Consider the following 20,391-nt stretch of genomic DNA (forward strand, 5'->3'; position numbering starts at 1 on the left):
AATGGCAAACCACCTCCGCTAGGACCTTGCCTCGTGCAGCGGTGCGGGTCTCCCGCATCGTCCCCTGCGCTCCTCGGAGTATGGGACCTCATCATCACCATCATATGATTTACTGTGATGGAAAGTATTTCCCTGAACACTGGTTGATTGCATCTAACTTACTACAGTGAAGGTACCAAACAGAAATACTGATTAATTAAACACTTAAATCTATTCAGAAACACATCTACTAAACAACATATAAATTCCGCTATAAAAACAGTGACAATTGTGTTTCTAAATTTAAATATGAGTTTAAGTTGATAGCAGTGTTACTTGCCCATCTATGAATTTACTATAGGCCCACTTGAGAATTCACACTCTAGTGAAGTACAACTGCAATCTTACGTGTGCCTCATAGCTGACTGGTCAGCCCAGCAGGGTGTCATGGGAGGGGTCTGCGTTCGATTCCTGGCTGGGTCAGACACTTTCTCCGCTCGGGGAATGGGTGTTGTGTTGTCTTAATCATCATATGATTCTCATCAACACGCACATCACCACAGCGGCGTCAGCTAAAAAGACTTGCACCAGGTGACCAGTCTCCCTAACAGGAGGTCCTGGACACACGATATTTCACTTCATTTGCAATCTAAATATCCTGAAAATTCCGGGCGGAAAGACTGACTGGAAGCTGATGACGGTCCCCAGACATCACACATTCAATACAAGTGCGATGAACCGGAGACCGTCGATCTTCCTGGATTCGAAAAGCGTGAAATCTAGCTGAGCTACTCTACCAGACCTGCGAGAGATCCTCATTCAAAAGATGACGAAGTTGCGTCAAGCTACACGTTGGACAAGCGCGAGGCCCTTCGTGAAGACGAAGTTGTCACCACCGTGTTGCAACTCGAAGATGTTGAAGGCTCAGCCAAAGTGTAACGCCAACTCGATCCACCCTCCATTGCTTCTGTTCCTGGTTCAATCCGGACACCTCCTCCACCGAATTGCAAGCTGGTGTGGACACCTCTGCGATCGAACCGGAAGCTAATGTTGACACTCCCGTGACTAAACCATTGTGACATTCACTTACGCCCTCCAAATTCCTTCCCACCAGACGTTGCTAGTTGCCAGTTGCAAAATTAAGTAGCACTGCCGCCCAATCGCGAAGACTCCCTCCAACTAGAGAATCTCGCCACTATAGTGCTCCACGTTCAGATGCTAATTACAGCATTAACATCGCCCCTACTACAAAAAAAATCGACTTCAGCATTACGCTTTTGAAGTCACAAGCTATAACGCCAACTGCGCGTTTGGCCTTGCGACTGGGGACTTGAGAAATAAAAGAAATGAAAGAAAATAGCTGCGCCGGCCAGAGTGGCCGAGCGGTTCTGGGCGCTACAGTCTGGAACCGCGCGACCGCTACGGTCGCAGGTTAGAATCCTGCCTCGCGCATGGATGTGTGTGATGTCCTTAGGTTTGTTAGGTTTAAGTAGTTCTAAGTTCTAGGGGACTGATGACCACAGATGTTAAGTCCCATAGTGCTCGGAACCATTTTTGAAAATAGCTGCTATGAGGCAAGACTTTGATACTCTTAGCCCTCGCTTCCTACAAGCGGCGGATGTTTATGGTCAAAGGAGGTCCTCAAAACACGGCGCTGCACTACTCATCTGAAAGACACCAGGCTGTGCGGCAGGACGCTGAGGACGGCCGTTCCGGTCTCCGCTCAGAGAGCCCGTCACCCGATCGCTCCCATTTCTCCAGTCTGTTCCTCGCTCGCCCGACCCACATCTAACCAAGTGTACATTCACATGCGTACTGCAAATTTCCACAAACCAGAGAGACCATCATCATGTCAGTAAAGGAAAGAAATGGAAAGCAGAGAGGGCACCCTGCTCCCAGACACAGCGATTCCATCTCATCAGTAGCTCTCATTCTGACTCACCCTGTTGTCAGTTACTGAATCGCAATATCACATTCGAGTTTTGAGTTAAGTGGCATGCAGAATTGTCTACCGTGTTACATAACACCGCTAATCTATTTAAAATATTGTTCTGAAGGCACCCTCTTGAGCTAGGTAGTGGTGCAGCTACAAGCAAAATTTTGTCTCCAACACCTCGATTAGTTTGTTCAGCCTTTGGCGTGCCTCAAGGTCAGTCCAGATTATCAAACGTCAAGAGACACCGCAATCCTTAGTGCGTCATCTGATTATTAGTACCACATTGACTCCACCAGATTCAAATCCAAGGAGAATACCCTAACCTCATTACTTAGGGCTGGATTATGAGCAGAAGGCAAATCCTTAGACATGATGCTATCTTAACCAATAAGGACAAATGATCCAGCAAACAAATAAAGAACAAATCTAAACTCACAGGTCATAGTTAATATTACATTCAGCAGCATATTCTTAAAACTTACTCTGCCTGACATTTAAGTTCTGTCGTAGAACATTCAGATTACGAGGTAACTGACTTAAGGTCATTGGTATTTGTCTAAGGTTAGGTTAGTGTTGTTTTAACGTCCCGTCGACAACGAGGTCATTAGAGACGGAGCGCAAGCTCGGGTTAGGGAAGGATGGGGAAGGAAATCGGCCGTGCCCTTTCAAAGGAACCATCCCGGAATTTGCCTGAAACGATTTAGGGAAATCACGGAAAACCTAAATCAGGATGGCTGGAGACGGATTTGTCTAAGAATGTGTAGTATATAAAGTGTAATTCCTGGACTGACATTGAGAACATCCATAATGAAAGTTTGTACATTTGCAGCCTCATATGATATTGAATTACTCTTGGTGCTGACCAAACACGAAACAACGAAATCCAAAACTGAGCATGTGGGCTTTAGGCGTTTTAAACATTGGACATTATTAATAAATTATCAGAGAAATTTCCTATGACTACCCATGTTTCAGGAATATTTACATAATTCTATGAGTATTGAATGTACTCCATCCTAACTGTAGTGTACACTTAATATCTACACAACAACATCGACATAGCCAAGGGTCTTTTGGTCGCACTCTTATGACCTAACATGTCAAATTTGCCACATTCAACACAAGACATTAACAAAATATACATGAGACATGGAATTCATAACACAACAAGGTCAATGAACAAAATACTCATCTACAAATAGTCAATTAAGAATGAGCCTGATCTACCTTTTAGAAAAAATATTTGTTAAATGTTACATTCGTGCTGGTTCTCTGACATATGTGTCTCTTGGGGGTCACTTAATGCACAAAGAACTCGGGAAGGGTACGCAGAATAGTCTGACACAATTGTCTCATGAAACTCTGCAGTAAGGGCATGTCGCTACACTGGGGCAGGCAAGGCACAGGCCAACAGATGGGCCACCTTCTCATCCTTGATAGTTCAGAGAGGGTTGACTATTGCGCCTTGACATATTCATGCTCGACTGATCGTGGCTAGCCCTCAACATCGTAGTTTCTGGAACACAGGCGTGTGATCCAGAACAGCAGTCATCAGTGTACGAAAGTGTGTGCGGATGCAGCTGGTACTGGTTACTGATATCGTTTCAACTGTGCTCTGATGGTGATTACTATAATCGCCTGGGCAAAACAGCAATTTTATGGACTAGTTGTCCGACAACTCTCTACACAGACATTATGGTTTAATGAAAATAAGGTAAGCCAACCTGTATTGTCAGTACTGTTAGCTGTGGCAGGTAGCGCTCATTGATGTCTTGTCGTCAGTTGACTTAGACGGACAGAATTTGCATCTGGCATATTTGCTTTTGGTTGCCACCCATGGGGCTTGGTGTTAATGGACTTCCTGTTTGTGTTCTTCTAACAATGGCAGTTGACTTTTCACTTCGTGGTAGCATTTTTCTAGCTTCAGTGTAAAGAGTAACTAGGAGTCTTCCCAGTTCGTTGCGAAATAGTCTTCTTTTGTAGAGTTTCTTTCTACCCTGGATTATTTCTCTCCACAGCACAAATGCATTGAAGGTAGAAGTATCAATAATATTGTGTGAGATGATTGTTGGCAGCAATCTGTTATCGTCTTGAATGTGTAGGTGTATCTGATGCTTATTTCCTCACTGTTCTGCATTATGCTCAACAGGACAAGCTGTTCATTCTTCCTCGGAGCATTAGATACGGCAATGATAAATTTCGTAAAAGACAACTTTGACATGTGAACATCTTCTGCACTTGATATGTAATTAGGGAGTTCAGGCTTACTTTTCCTAACCACTCCCCACCCCCAGCATTGTAAGGTGTCTTTTGAGAAGTCCTATGCCTAATGCATATGATGTTAAGAAATTGTCACATGTGACATTTTGTCCTTTTAGCTCGTATGTCAAATCAATGACAATTCTTGATTTTTCTCAGGTGCTTGTCGAGATGGTTTTTCTGTACAAATTTCTGCCTTAAAAACGTCAGAAGTACCACTATCACAATATGTCCATGTCCTTACCCCATATTTCGAAGGTTTACTTGGTGTATAGTGTTTCGATGGACAACATCCTTGGAAAGCCATCAGTTGGTCATCAACGGTTACATTGTCAGTATTTCTACCCACTTATCACACAGAATTCTCTTAGGTGCAAATTTGTCATTTACTCTTCGTGCTCTTCGATCAGACTTGTCACTTAAAAGTAACACACGTGAGATGCAGCAGAACCGATTCAGCGACATTTCGGGTGGAAAAACGGCTCAGTCTGTTTCTGGTCCCCACAGACTCTTTGATGATTCATCATATGATTTATACACATCAGCCAGTAATAGCAAGCCACTATAGGATTCAAGTGTAATTTCCTCTAATGCTTCCCAGCTATCCCCATAAACTCTTCGACCCTCAAAATTAGTCATTTCCACCAAAATATTCTGAATATTATCGTTCATCACAACTCGAAAAAATTTTATATGCCATACTTTGGCGATAGTGTATCTTCTCGGGCCAGGAGTCCGTTTTTATAGTGTTTGCACTAGATGCTCTTCGAGTTTGCTTAAAAGGTTCTAAGTTCCATGTGATTTCTATGTCTTTAGACAGAACAGGTTGAACAGCTTGCACATTGTCATTTTGGGTATCGGCATGTGAAATGTCTTCTGAGTCGGATGAAGAATGAATGTTGTCATCGCTGGTGTGATTTTCTTCTTCAGAAATAATCCCCAAGCAGTCAGATGGATTTGTTAATGCTTAAAATTGCTAATCGGGAAGAGCTCGTTTTGTCATTATAGCCACAAAGAAATTACTATGATAGATACGGGAATTACGTCTGCACACAACAGTTGATAAAATGCAGCTGTTAGCGATAATGTGCTGTAATAATCTGAACGCAATCAACATCTTGCATTGTTACATAACCATCACACATTTCAATAATAAGAAACCAGATATTTACGTCGTCATAAAAACCCGTTATAGATAAACGGCAGGCATGTAGAAATAAAGCTTGGCTATGATATTTGTACATCCTGTGAATTTTTAAGCCCCCTCGGTCATACTAATACGAGGAACAAAAGTGTAAGAAATTAGACTTTACTAAGGGGGAGACAAGCAATTTTCTTTTACATTTGAGCTTTAAAGTCCGTCACTACTGTCTATTCTTTAAGTAAAGAAGCGGGAAGATGTTTTTCTTTGCAAATAATTGTTTCACAGGATGCCGTTATGGTACATTTATTTAAGAAACACTGTGCAATGAACTTGATCACACCGATTTAAGCTAACTATTAACGGTTCAGTAGCATGGTATATCGCATGACTAGATCGAAACCCATCCAATCGACGACTGTCTACTATGGCTCACAGTCTGTAACCTGAGCGTACAATCGGTATAATTCATATAAGATTGTACATCTTTGGTTATGCAAAAGTTATTCATTTATTTATTAATATCAACGTTTCCTGGCATTGTAAAATTACTGAAAGGTATTATTTATGAGCCATAGACTACTCCTAATGTCTGAGTGCCAAAAGGCAACATTCGCTAGCAGATATTTATTAATAACAATTATTTGATTCGCTCCAGAATTAATGTACTTTCCCTACGTATCTCTTTGCTGACGTCACGAGTGATTTCGTCATCGGCACCTCATCCCGCTGTCTCTGAAAGCGCCAGATGGCCAACCGCCTCTGTTAGCCATCGTGGGAACCTACCTCTCTCTCCTTACTTCGTACGTACCGCAGCACTGATAAATTCACTTCACGTATGTGAAAAAGCAAAACTGGAAATGAAGTGAAATGCACTCTTCTCTGCAAATAAGGGGTACCTTACAACCCTAAAATAACAGCAAGATTCAAGAAAATCTTTCGCGGTGGGATGGACTCGAAATCAGTGAATATATACTGAAAGAAACGATTTTTTTTTGTCAAAATCGATTAGTACAGAGTGTTTCAAAATGACTATACGGGTTTTAACGCTTTGTAACATTTATTGAATTAAAAATATGGCATTTCAGTCTTTCATCGCTATTTTTAATTTCAATGACCGGTTTCAGGCTAGCTGTCCATCTTCAGATCATATATTGCTGTTACAGAGTAACTTGTCAGTACAGAACAATCGGTTCGCTGTCATAATAGTTATGATATATGATATATATCCCGCGTGTTGTGTCTTTTGCCTGCATTAATAGGCATAAAGTGCCTATGTCTTTCATAGATCGTACTGCCGGATTTGCACTCGGTTTGTATTTAGATATGTAGATGGGTTTTATTTTGTGTTGTTTTAATGTGTTCTGCCATTGCATTGATTTGTATTGTAGGCCATTATCCGAAATTATTCGTTTCACTCGACCTACTTGTCTGAGAAAATCTTGTCTAAATGCTTTACTTATAGTATGACCTTTGCCCATTTTAATGGTGTAAAGGTAACATATTTAGAAGTAAGTTCCAAAACCACAAATATGAAAATATATCCATTTTTCGTGCGTGGGAGGGGGCCCACCAAATCCGTTGCAGCTATTTGTTTTCGACTATTTGTACCTTTCAGAACAATTATTCGTTAGCAAAATTTTTCAACAAGATATTTTTCTGACCTAGTTAGGCATGTGGTCGACCTTCAATCATGGTATTTTATAATCCTGGCCATTCTCTAACATTCTCCATGGTGTCTGTTTGTTCTATGAGACTATCGATGATATAATCAAATACTTAAAGATTTCAGCGTCAGCTCCATGGCACTCCCTGTAGAAGAATCTTAATACTAACTAAATTTAGTGGGAGAGGTTCAAGGCTTTCCTATTTTTAGTTAGCTGGTAAAATAACGGCGAAAAAGCAGTTAAGTTTACCATTGGAATTTTTGTTCTACTCACAAAACATTGTTTATAAATTGCGCTATTGATGAAAGGAAATATTTTAATATAGGATGATAAAAACCAACTGCGTTCAACAAAAATGTGAACGAATATCCCCTGAAGGGGTTTCCAAGTTCTATAATGGATCGATGGATGACCTATGCCATATAACATCTATAATCTAGTTTTAAATTGAGTTTCATAAAAGAGAAAACTATCAAAAATGGTCTACAGTGACCCTCAATTATCTTTAATTATTTATTTAACTTGTCGTAAACTACAGTGGCTGATGTGGCTTCTCAATAATTATATAACAGAAAACCACGAAGTTTAATTGACGATCGACACTAGTATTACGTAAAAAGGGGATGTAACAATGAGACTTCTGCAGTTCTGAGTGTAACAACTCTCTCGAACTTCTCCTTACTACTGTTTACCTAAGTTGGTTTAAGAAAAAGGTATCTGGCTGTGTTTTCAACTGACCAATCTTGGTCTCAATGTTAGCCTTAAGCTCCGCCTGCAAAAATTCTGTCTATACAATGAGAAACTTTATACTTTTCATGGTGGGGCAATGTTTTTAATGTTTGCTACACAACAGAGACGCATATAGTCTCACGTTAAAACCTGCAACTTGTGTGGCCCTTTTAGTGTTATCGTAATATCTATACTGTTCTTCTGGAGGGCTCTATCTTTTAACGTGGGCTGGGAGGTGGACCTCCCAGCGATCGGCTGGCGATGTGGGTGTCCTTTATCACAGGGCCTTCTAGCGTACACGGCTCTGCTCTCGGCTTCTGTTCTCGTTTCTCCCCTCAGAACTGCGTCTGTTTCTCAGTGGGAAGGTATGACATGCATCTAGGCGTTCTTGTGTTAGTCTGTGGAATTGCATTTGCTCACTCGTTGATCGTATTACTTTGGTTAATTTAATGTCAGGATTTATTTGGAGCTATGTGACATACTGCCGGATTTGCTATCATGTCAGGATTTTCATGGAAGGTGTTGGATTTGCCTGACACATTAGAAAACACCTCAGTGTTTCTGTTCTCTTAAAGTAGCTTTGCATTGTGTGTTGCTACTTTATGTGAAGATGTTGTTACACTAAGTAATGCTAGTCTGCTGATGTATACTCAGCGGTGTGTAACTATATCTGTCTTGAGGTTTAGCCATTCACGAGTCAAATATCAAACATTAATAACATTATCATGACAGTCGTGCAAATGCAGTGGTCAGATTTGATTGAAGTACTCCCTGATAAGTGTTATTCAGCACACAATATATACTAAGCACTGCATAATTAGTACTAACTTAACAGTGGAAGTTATTAAGGGGTGCTAAATTTTCGGATCATAAATTATGTTAACTGAGTATGTCAGTTATCACTAAACACTCAGTTTAACAACAGTACAACCTCAGACTACTATTAAGTGTAAAAAAAAAATCATGCTTCTTGTCTTGCGGTGGTAGTTGTAAAACTTAGTAGCTCATTGTTTAAAAACATAAAAGCAGTGGGCTATTTTTCATTTAGCATTTGGGATGCCTTTAGCATTGTTTTCTAACGTGGTATTAGAATATACATGTCATAAATGCTGGATATTTTTAATTTCCTGCTATTTTTACACTTTCATGTCGTATAGGCGAACTCACATTGCAATTCACTGCATCTTGGGGACCCTTTGATCTTCTGTTATCTTGAATTGGCAGTGTTTGAGTATGCTCTCAAAGAACATCTGCCATCTTGTATAAATATGGCAAACATGCATGCTATGGTGATTCTGTTAGGCAATAGGATAGCGAACCATTCCCTACTTTTGAATTGCCCTCTATTTAACGCCTATTCAATTGGCCTAGAAGAAAGAGGGTGAGGCAAGTGGAGGGCATTTTGAAAGTGTGGGGACTGGGATGCGTCTGAAATAAACTCGTTACCAGTGTTAACCGTGAACCATAAATCATGCACTGCAGATTGCGTTTCCTATGCCACGTACGCCAGAATGCTCCCTGCCAAACCACTAACGCTATTAAGCAAGTGGTCATAATTTTTAGCTCATCAGTGTTTTTGGGAATGGTTATTAGCCACATATTGAAAGACCTTGCAAGTGCGAAGAAAGTAAAAGGAATGAAAGAATCATATATCGATCCAGAGTGTGTAAAATAACATGCACAGGAATTCATGCAGTCACTGTGGATAAGTATACAAACATGGGATGACCATCTAGAGACCATTCAGGAATCAGCAAGGAAACTCAACACACCATCACAACATACAGATGGTGGTACCTAGAATGTGACGGAGCTGTGGAATCCCATATCCAAGCCCGTAAGAATTTGAATAGCCGCCAAATTTCAAAGAACTGGCACAACTTCTTAAAAATATAGTAAATGCATCCAAAAATCAGACAAATTAAACGCACGTACCTGTTTAGAAGATGGGAGGAAATTAATAATGACCGATGACAGAACAAAGTGCTAAATCTGTACAGATTTTTTATCACAGAACTAGCAAACTACAGGCCACCACGTACTACATTCCGCTGCCCAGACACGTCACTCGAGACGAACAGAAAGACTAATTGTGATAACCTGATGCATTACTTCGAGGAACTACACAACTCCAAATCTGCTACAGAAAAAGTACAATTTCCACAGACACATGATACAATACCGAAACATTAAACCTGAAAAAAAAAAAAGCATAGGAATGGTGGAAGACAATTTAACCGCTGAGATGTTCAAAATCGGGGGCAAACTAATGGCTGACGTATTACAAGCCATCATAGTGAATATAAGGAAAAGCAAAGTTATCCTACAGTTAGGAAAGATGGTTTTGTTCATCATCTACACAAAAAGGAAGGCAAGACGAACCCAAAAAATTAATGAGGCATTTGTCTCCTGCCAGAGACTACAAAGTACTCTCTCGTGTCCTCCTTACCAGATTACATCAGCTGACAAAATTGAAGGTAGGTCAATATCATGAGGACTTTCGACAGCGGCGATCGCCGGCCATTGTGACCGAGCGGTTCTAGGCGCTTCAGTCTGGAACCACGCGACCGCTAAGGTCGCAGGTTCGAATCTTGTCTCGGGCTTGGATGTGTGTGATGTCCTTATGTTTAAGTAGTTCCAAGCTCTAGGGGACTGATGACCTGAGATGTTAAGTCCCATAGTGCTCAGAGCCATTTGAAGGGATCTGGTCAGAACAGATACGAAATCTAAAAATTGTGCTGCAGCACCACCAGTCGTTTCCTGCAGTCCTCAAGCTTGCAGTTTAAGGAAGACAGCGTGTATCACTCGATACAGCTTCACGCTGTTTAATATACACTATGTGATCAAAAGTATCCAGACACCCCAAAAAACACACGTTTTTCATATTCGGTGCATTGTGCTGCCACCTACTACCAGGTACTCCAGATTAGCGACCTCAGTAGTCATTAGACATCGTGAAAAAGCAGAATGGGGTGCTCCGTGAAACTCACGGACTTCGAAAGTGGCCAGGTGATTGCGTGTCACATGCGTCATACGTCTGCACGCGAGATTTTCACAGTCCTAAACATCCCTAGGTCCACTGTTCCTGATGTGATAGTGAAGTGAAAATGTGAAAGGACACGTACAGCACAAAGTACTGGCCGACCTCCTCTGTTGACTGACCGAGACCACCGACAGTTGAAGACAGTCGTAATATGTAATAGGCAGACATCTAGCTAGACCATCACACAGGAATTCCAAACTGCATCAGTATCCACTGCAAGTACTCTGACAGTTAGGCGGGAGGCGAGAAAACTGGGATTCCATGGTCGAGCGGCTGCTCATAAGCCACACATCACGCCGGTAAATGCCAAGCGATGCCTCGCTTGGTGTAAGGAGCATAAACATTGGACGACTGAACAGTGGAGAAACGTCGTGTGGAGTAACGAATCACGGTACCCAATGTGGCGATCCGATGGCAGGGTGTGTGTATGGCGAATGCCAAGTGAACTCCATCTGCCAGCGTGTGCACTGCCAACTGTAAAATTTGGAGGCGGTGGTATTATGGTGTGGTCGAGTTTTTCATGGAGGGAGCTTGCACCTCTTGTTGTTTTTCGTGGCACTATCACAGCACAGGCCTACATTGACGTTTTAAGCACCTTCTTGCTTCCCACTAGTGAAGAGCAATTCGGTGATGGCGATTGCCTCTTTCCACTCGATCGAGCATCTGTTCATAATGCACGGCCTGTGGCGGAGTGGTTACACGACAATAACATCTCTGTAATGTACCGGCCTGCACAGAGTCCTGACCTGAATCCTATAGACACCTTTAGGATGTTTTGGAACGCTGACTTCGTGCCAGGCCTCACCGACCGACATCGCTGACTGTACATATTCCTGCGAGAGTGGAAATTGTCATCGAGTCTAAGGGTGGGCCAACAGCATATTGAATTCCAGCATTACCGATGGAGGGCGCCACGAACTTTTAAGTCAGTTTCCCCAGGTGCTCGGATACTTTTGATCACATAATGTAGTACACGAATGCCGTAAGGATAGAAAAAAAACTAACTGAACCAGTCAGACTCCAACATACACAACGTCTAAAATAAAACTTGTGAATAATTTATCCAAATCTTTTTATATAAATCCGGCATAAGGTATGGTGATGGTATATGTAGACGTTTAGTAGATAGGTTACAAAATATAACGGAAATATACACTTAGGAATAAATATGAAGCCAAAAAGTAAAAAAATCAGTATTACCTTTGGTGACTACCTAGAAGTGGTAACCCGGACTGCTGCAGATGATATGAGAAAGCTTAATGAGACCGTCATCAACACTAGCCTCCAAATCCCTTATTAGAGGACACCGTTTGTGGACTCAAAACACGCGAACCGTGATATGGCATCAGTATTACTTCAGTAACTTGATGAAATTGTCAGGACCACTGACAATGGCAAAGCCATGAAACACTTGCAGAATAATTGCGTAGAGCCCACCTAATGATCTGAAAAATGTATAGCATGGCATCCCAACCCATCAAAGCTAAACTATGCCAGTGCCAAAGAATCGTTCTCTCAGTAGGAGTAGTTGAGACATCTTCATAAATCGATATCGAGAAAATGGAACGACAGATTCTGCGTAAAATATTGGGACCCAAGAAACAAGACGGTATCAGCTTGCTCAAAAGTTCTAATATAATGTGTACCCTGAACGATTATTTTCATAGCACGAAAAAGACGTCTGAAATATTATTGTCATATAGCACGAATAGATGAGGCATGATGAACCAAGAAAATCATCAGTATCATAAACGGGAGCCGAAAAACCAACGTACGACACCAGGCAGAAATCAGAAGGAAGTCGCTGTTGACAAGTGGCAGCTACACAGACGACACACAGGCGCAACGCCCACTCTCATAAGCTCACCCCACACAACTGACAAAGGAACTAAAAAGCCCAACAATGTTAGAAAGAAGATACACGAAAAGTAACTAGGTAAAGATGTTATGGGATGATAACAAGACTAAAGCTAACGAGTGGCTCTAGGTTCTCATTAGAGGGTCGAAAGTAATAATTATAATCGTAATAATAATAATAATAATGAAATACCAAACGCAAAGATCAGACGTTAAATATAAGGTGAGAGTTGAAACAAACAATTGTAATAAAATGAAATCTATTGGATAACTGGATTAAATAAAATTATTTGGAAATGCTTCTGAAGAATATATACGAAGCAAAGAAAATGTAATAACCGAAATAATTGAAAACAATAATAGTATGAAGAAAATGAAACAGGGTGTTCCATCTGGTAGACACTACTTGGTATCATTTAAGACGGTAGACGGGAAACAGAGGAAACGAAGTCCATTCGAAAAACAGGTAGAAAACTGACCAAATATTCTTTAGATTCGAGCATTGTTCGCGAGATGCATCTCAGTATATTTTCTGTCGTTGGAAGGTCAACGGTAGTGAAAATAATTACGTGCCAGAACCAAAACGAGATGAGGTGTATAAAATCATTTGAAGTGGAAGAAAGGATGGGGATGATGTTTCAACAGAAAATGTTAAAGCTGACGGAAAAATTAGACAAAATGAATTTGAAATTTGTTTACGAAATATCATCGGATGAAGATAATTGTGCAAAATTGTGACACGATTGTAATTTCTACTTCACAAGAGGAGAGAGAGACAAGACAGAGTGAACTAGAGGCGCATCAACAACACCTACGTAATGTACAGGAGTTACCACCAACTGCGCATAATTTAACCAGGTAAACGAACCAGCTGGATTTAGCAAGCTACGATCGAATTACAGAAAAGAGCAGCGAGCGCGAATCACAGCGTAGCCTGGTTTCCAAACGTTTGAGAAGGCTATTGCCTCAAGTTGTACTGAATCTGGACTTACAGCTCTGTAGAAATCAGACATTGATTCATCTTATGTTAGTATATTGAAGCTTTGAAATTAGGAAGGTTTCAGACAAGGAGACTGCTTATCACAAAAACTGTTCTCAGTAGTTACAGTGGAAGTTTTCCGACACTTAAACTATGAAAAATAAAATGGAAAATGTGTAAAGCATTTTCGTTTTTCTAGTGATTACAAAAACTGAGTCAAGAACAGATAAACTTCAGCAACTAATGAAAGACGTGAGCATTACACGTTCGAAAGCTAGCCTGAAACTCAATGAAAATAAGACTAAAATAATTAATAACCTACAGATTAGTACACATTTAAAATGAAGTCTTAGAAGCAGTGTAGTTTATGCATTTAGAGCGGTTGAAAGACAACGCCTGTAAGGACGGCAAAGAAAAAGCAAAGGGAAAAAATTCTATAGAGTAGGAAAGAAAAATACCGACCAGTTAAAGCCGATACCGGTATTTTAGTACTGAATACCTGGTATTTTTCGTTATCTGTTTCGTCTCAATGACAATTTTTATTTATTTTTTGCCAATAACCGGGAAAATAATCGAAATATCAATTTACTGCAGAAGCAGTGTTACAAGTTTTGGCTTTTAAATAAAACTTTTTTTTTTTAAATGAGTAATATTTATTTGTAAAATTAGCATACCTATGAAATATTGAATTATTATAGAATCTATTTTTAAAAAAGTAACGCCTTCAGTTATAAACTAACAACAAACACATTACATAAGAATAGGTGTAAAGATTCCACAGACAATATTGTACCTGTCGCCATGTGACGTGGCCTATTATGCACTACGCGTGTACGTGAAGTTTGCGAGACTTGCAGCCACCCGTCTACACGGTAGTTTCTCGTTGTCGTCCTCGGACATCGAGAGTACTGCAGCATGGCACCATGACTGATTTGCAAGTATTTTACGAAGTGCGGCAACAGTGAAGTACAGTGCTCCATTTGCGTTAAAAGATTAAAAACTGAAGGAGGCACAACAAACTTTTGATATCATATAAGGGGAAAACACCGCCAGTGTTCCTTGGAAGATAAGGTAATTTTGATTAATAAATGAACCCTTAATGTTGTGGTTGCTTCAGGGTGGAAACCTGACAACACCCAAACGCGACGGTGCAGAGAGGTCGTCAACTTGTGACCTTTCGCTCTCGCTGTCGCCACGGTCGTCTACTTGAACTTCGCAATCTTTGGTGGATGCAGTGAGACAGATTTATTCTGCAGTCTCAACCCCGTATCGATCGTGATCATCTACTCCTTCGCCTTCGTGAGAACTTTTCAATTTCTGTTCTTCGGGAAGTAATAGCAATAAAAAACCGAAACTCGTTTATTTCAGGAACTGGTTATTCTGAGCGGTTTTAAGAGTCACGTTAAACTGGAAACGAGAAGAACAGGTGTAACCGAAAACTTGTTGTGCCGACCGGAGTGGCCGAGCGGTTCTAGGCGCTACAGTCTGGAACCGCGCGACCGCTACGGTCGCAGGTTAGAATCCTGCCTCGGGCAAGGATATGTATGAAGTCCTTAGGTTAGTTAGGTTTAAGTAGTTCTAAGTTCTAGGGGACTGATGACCCCAGCAGCTAAGTCCCATAGTGCTCAGAGCCATTTGAACCATTTGAAAACTTGTTGTATAAGCGATAGTCAGCATCATTGCTATAGAGAGTTTTCGGTAAAGCAAACATGTTTTCAAAAGTAAGCTTCCCATTTTCCTGAAAAGGAAACTCTACAAACTTGTAATACTGCTTTGGAGTTATGACAGTGAGCTATTGGCTGCAAATGCGAGAGGCAATAAAATAACGACTCACTCATCGATCAATGGAGAATCACTAGGACAGACTGGAAAAGAAACTAACTGATTGGGAAACAGACCGCAGACGATAGACGTACATAGGGTCTTAATGGAAGTGAAATGGTGATGGGCGAGACGTGGAATTAGGTGAAAGGATGGAAGCAAAGAAGTTATTCGCTGGATTCCCGGAGATGCAAAAAGAGCACAAGGACGACCTGGGTTGATGCGTACAACAGGAAAACGCAGTTCACTGGAACATCTAGGGAGGACTGTACCCAGCCGTGGAAGTCAGATCGCTATCGATGATGATGGTGATGACTTAAAGAAATTTTACAGGTAAAGTCTTTGAGAACAAGTTTTTATTTCTCTGTAAGTTCCTCTTAAAATGACTTCATCATAATCAACAGCAGCAACAGTAATATCCGTTTCATGTCCATTGGTCAGTAGAAACATACTCTAGACTTTTCCATGAATCTGCGATGCCGAAGTATATGCTCGGCAGGGATTTTAATGATTTATTAAGAGGGGGGGGGGGGGGGGAAGCTGAGAATTCGCTCACACGTGATCCTCCCAGGCTAAATCTAGTTTACTCTTATCTGGACTTCGTTTGTGTAATTTCTTTTAGCGTCGTTTCAGTATTTTGAGAAATATCGTCTGATATAGTTTTTAGATACAAATTTCTTTGTAAATTTGACAAGCCTTTTGCCAACTTTCTGGAAAATTGCTGTTACAGTTGTCAATTCGACATAACTAGATAAAGCGAGTTATGGTACCTGTGAATTGTTAGTAATCTCTGCTTAAATTGTGAATGGCCGTATGCGAGTAATTCGGAGTTAATCGGGCGTCCGAATAAGTACATTTTTTTTATTTCTCCTTTTCTAATAAATCAACAGAATCCTTACCGACACCTGCATCTAGTGTGCAGTCCTCCGCAACTACAGTACAACACTGCTTCACGTAAAGATGTGTCCATTGTAATTCGTCTTCTGGAATTAATCCCCACTAATCTGTTCCGTCTGAATTTAATTTATCTGGTGCCTTACAAGCAGGCTGCTTGTAGACGATGAGGTCACTTTTAACCAGGGAGGTGAGCCTGAGCTCCTTTGCGGCCAATGAACTGCCACTTTTGCTCAGTTTATTGCTTGTCATATGCTTCCTTTGCTAGTTTCTGCATGTCGCTGGAAGTAGGGATCTTACTATTAAGCGCTTTAAGCTTTCTAGAAAGGTGACAGATACAACAGTCTTATTACATTTTCATTAAGATAACTGCCGTAAGATCTCACGCAAGCGTAGCCTGATACTGTTTAAAGGGAGAACTCGATGCACTCGCCTTAACTGAATTCTGCCTGAGACAAGTTGTATCATTTACATCTCAATATTGCTGCTCCATTTCCGCCTGTTTACTGCAAATGAATCGCTGTTATAATTTAGAGCTCAGCAGCTCGACAAAGTCTCTGCGGCAAGGAAATTGACGAAGTTCAGTTACGTCGGTACCTAGCCAAGGCGAAAGAGCTCATTGCAGCGTTCCTTTATTAATTTACTGTGTAGTCAACCAGACCGCGCGACGTTGGCAGTTTGGGCAAAAAAGAGACTAAATTTTCTCCTACGACCTAACTAGGACTCTTAGCGTCCATCACAAGCGCCGTTGAAAACTCTAAAGCAATCAGACCTGAATCTTTTTGTTGATTTAGAAAACTTTATTCTATGAGGGAATTCCTTTTCGCGATCGGCGGAATGTTCCACAGATATGGCCCCTGCTGCAAATAAAGGCGCCATAAGTCATCCATAATCTATCAGTAAATCCCGTTAAGAGATTTAAGCCTTGTGACACAGCGCCTCTCAGTTTACTTAACTTTGCTAGACTGAAAATGAAACGCCACATCTGTGACCAATATGAAATCAGCACTAAAGAAGAAAGGTACACATACTTATTATTTGGGTGTATTATTAATATTTTCTGTTGTAAGTACGTGCATCACATCAGAGATTCTACTTTATTCAGTAGAGTGAAAATAGTTTTTGATAGTTTCAAAACTTCTCTTTATTTGAGCCATTTTGACTATTTTTCAACCGCGACTGTCTCAATAAAGGTTTTTTAAATTACCGCTACCAGTCACAAACTTTGTCAACTATTGTATTACTTATTTATTTAGCGACATGTTTAGTGGGACTACCTCATCTTCAGGCTAAATGGCATTACAAAAACAATTTGACAATAAGGTCCTACTGACGTTATATAGTCTTTCAGAAGTGCTGTGTTTATCCTGTGGAAGAAGAGAAAACTTAGTAAGAGGCAATGCCAATTTGGAAGCTAGAATGATGTTTGCATGAAACTGTTTTGTAATGGTCACTCACTTTGTTCTTCTGGCATGGCAGTCTCGTTGTGGAAACACCTCAGCGCATCACAACGAGACTGCCACTCTCTTCGTGGAATAAGGATTGAAGATGATGACTCCCTTGTGCACGCTGCCAAACAGTGGCTCCAACAGGTTGGTCCAGAATTTTACCATGCGGGTATACGGGCACTGGTTCCAAGATGGCGTAAGACAGTTGAGAGGGATGGAAATTATGTGGAGAAATGAAAATATTGTTCCCAAAGGATGTATCTACACACTGTAAAACTTTCAAACATGTAGAATAAAAGATGGATTAAAAAAAAAAAATAGCGTGCATTTCTTTTGGAGTGACCCTCGTAAATAAGTAATACAATAGCTGACAAAGTTTGAGACTATTATCGGTAATGTAAAAAACGTTTACATATTTCTCTTTATTTACTGCGATACGATACGACAACCATGTTTCTTGGCACTGTTTGGCAGTATATTTGGGTCAGACATAGTTTCCTTATAAAATCAAGCGCTAACTTAGGATTACTATCTATTTCTTAATCAGTATTTTGAACAGACTGATGACGTTAGCGTAGGGTAGCAATTTGTCGTCGCTGGTTATATCATTTATGAATCACTGAAGGGGCTCAGCAACCAACTGCAAACCGTCGCATCTGAGATGGGATGTGGATTTTATGAAACAGAGTTCAGTGATAAAGTCTAGATGAAACATTCCACATTGTACTAGCTGAGTATCCGGCATTGTGAGGGTACGTATTTACTAGTCCTGATCCTCCTTCCCCCTCTCTCTGTCCACCTCCCCTGTTCATCTCCTCCACCTTTCCCTCCCTGTCAATCTGCTCCTTGCATCCATCCCTCCTTCCCCTCTCTTTGTCAGTCTCCACTTCCCCCTCTCCTTCTCTCCATCCTCTCACCCCTCTCTATCCATTTCCTCTCCCTATATCTTCACCTTTCCTCTCTCCCTGTTCAAGGACTTTCAGTGTCCGTTTTCACCTCTCCCCTATCTCTGTCCATCTGCACCTCTTCTCTTTCTCTGTCCATTTCCTCTCCCCCCTCTCTGTCTGCTAATCTCCTCCTCACACATCTCTCTGCCTACCTCTCGCTCCCCCTGTCTTTGTCCATCTCCTTCAGTTTCCTTTCTGCCTATTTCCCCTTCCCTCTATCCATCTCCTCCTCTTTCTGCCTTAGCCTATCTCCTCCTTACCCCTTGCTGTCTGTCCATCTCCTCGTCCTCGTTTCTCTTTCCACGTTGTCACACTCACTCCAATAGGAAGATGCTGGTTCTTACTCCTAAAGTATTTCTTTACAGATGATAACTAAAATTTGTACCTAAGAAAATCGTTCCTGGGGCTTAGAATAAACTTTTTACCCGGGGCTTTGTACGCATATGCACTTGTCAAATATATTTAAAACATAGTTATCATATTTCATGCGTATTTGGACGCATATTTCACCTGTATGTCTAGCGAATTTCACCCTACACTTTCATTTTCATGCAGCTGAGTGTTAATGGCGTCATATCTCCTGAGCTATCTGCTATGCAATGTAATTTTTCAATTATATCCAGTGGTAAATGTGCGTACTGTCTACGAAATGTTTTGTGAATAGGGTCAGTATCTGACATCGCATCTCTTTAACTATGTGTCGTACAATGATATATTTTTGTAGGAATACTGCGAAACGTGTTGCGAATAGAATTAGTAGCAACGAAATACTAAATTTAAACGTCTTCCATAATGCGGCAGTTTTTCACGCATCCAGTATTTATAATGCCATATCTCCTGAACTAAGTGTACAGCGATGAAATTTTTCGGGTACATTAAATGGTAAAAGTGGATACTGTCTCAAAAATATGTCACGAATACAGTGGGCAGTATAGAAGTAAAACATTAAAACGTCGTGCTTCATGTGGCAGTTGTACTATATGAACAGAGTAAATGTAGTAACTGATAAACTTTTTTCCTTTCAACATTTTGTTGGGGTTGTCAGCGAGAGACAGTTTCGTGCAGGTTTGAAACCGTGTGTAAAGTTTGTTGCAAGTCCCTAAGTGCTCTCATTCTCAAATATTAAATGACTAAAGTATGAGTGTTCTCGTGTCGTGAGCTACATTGTGTTTTCACCCACACCCCAACCCTTGAGAGATGGGTGGTTCTTATCCCACACTCATTCTCCGTAGACAGTAATTGATATGTGTACCAATTTGGCTAAAATCAGTTTAGTGGTTTAGGATGAGATGTAGTACATACGTGTATATATAGATACGTACATGCATTTTTATAATTTGTGTGGCTTACTCAACTCCTGCTTCTGGTTTTTGTGGTGGTGGTGGGGGGGGGGGGGAGGGGGGGCACAACTCGTTATTAGCCTTCTAACTGGTTGATACGGCCTGCAACGATTTCCAACACTGTGTTAATCTCACCTCAGAGCAGCATTTACATCTGACGTCCACAATTACTTGCCTTGCATCTGACTTCCCTTACTAATTTTGCCGATGTTTGGCGCAATTCAATTTTATTGTCGCTTCTTATACTAACGGTTCTCCACATATTCCTTTTTTTCACCGTCTATGCGGAGAACTCTTAATTTCTTGTCTTAATTTTTAGTATCGTTACATCACTTCTCAAACGCTTTGATT

The 20,391-nt window shown here is 40.9% G+C and overlaps 1 protein-coding gene across 1 annotated transcript in view; it reads left to right on the forward strand.

Annotated features, from left to right (window-relative positions):
* Window positions 1–20,391, forward strand: part of LOC124613267 (atrial natriuretic peptide receptor 1-like) — an 839,102-nt gene that overhangs the window by 542,973 nt on the left and 275,738 nt on the right. The gene's annotated exons all lie outside the window — the stretch shown is intronic.

Source organism: Schistocerca americana, chromosome 4, assembly GCF_021461395.2.
Source record: "Schistocerca americana isolate TAMUIC-IGC-003095 chromosome 4, iqSchAmer2.1, whole genome shotgun sequence".
Lineage (NCBI taxonomy): Eukaryota > Metazoa > Arthropoda > Insecta > Orthoptera > Acrididae > Schistocerca > Schistocerca americana.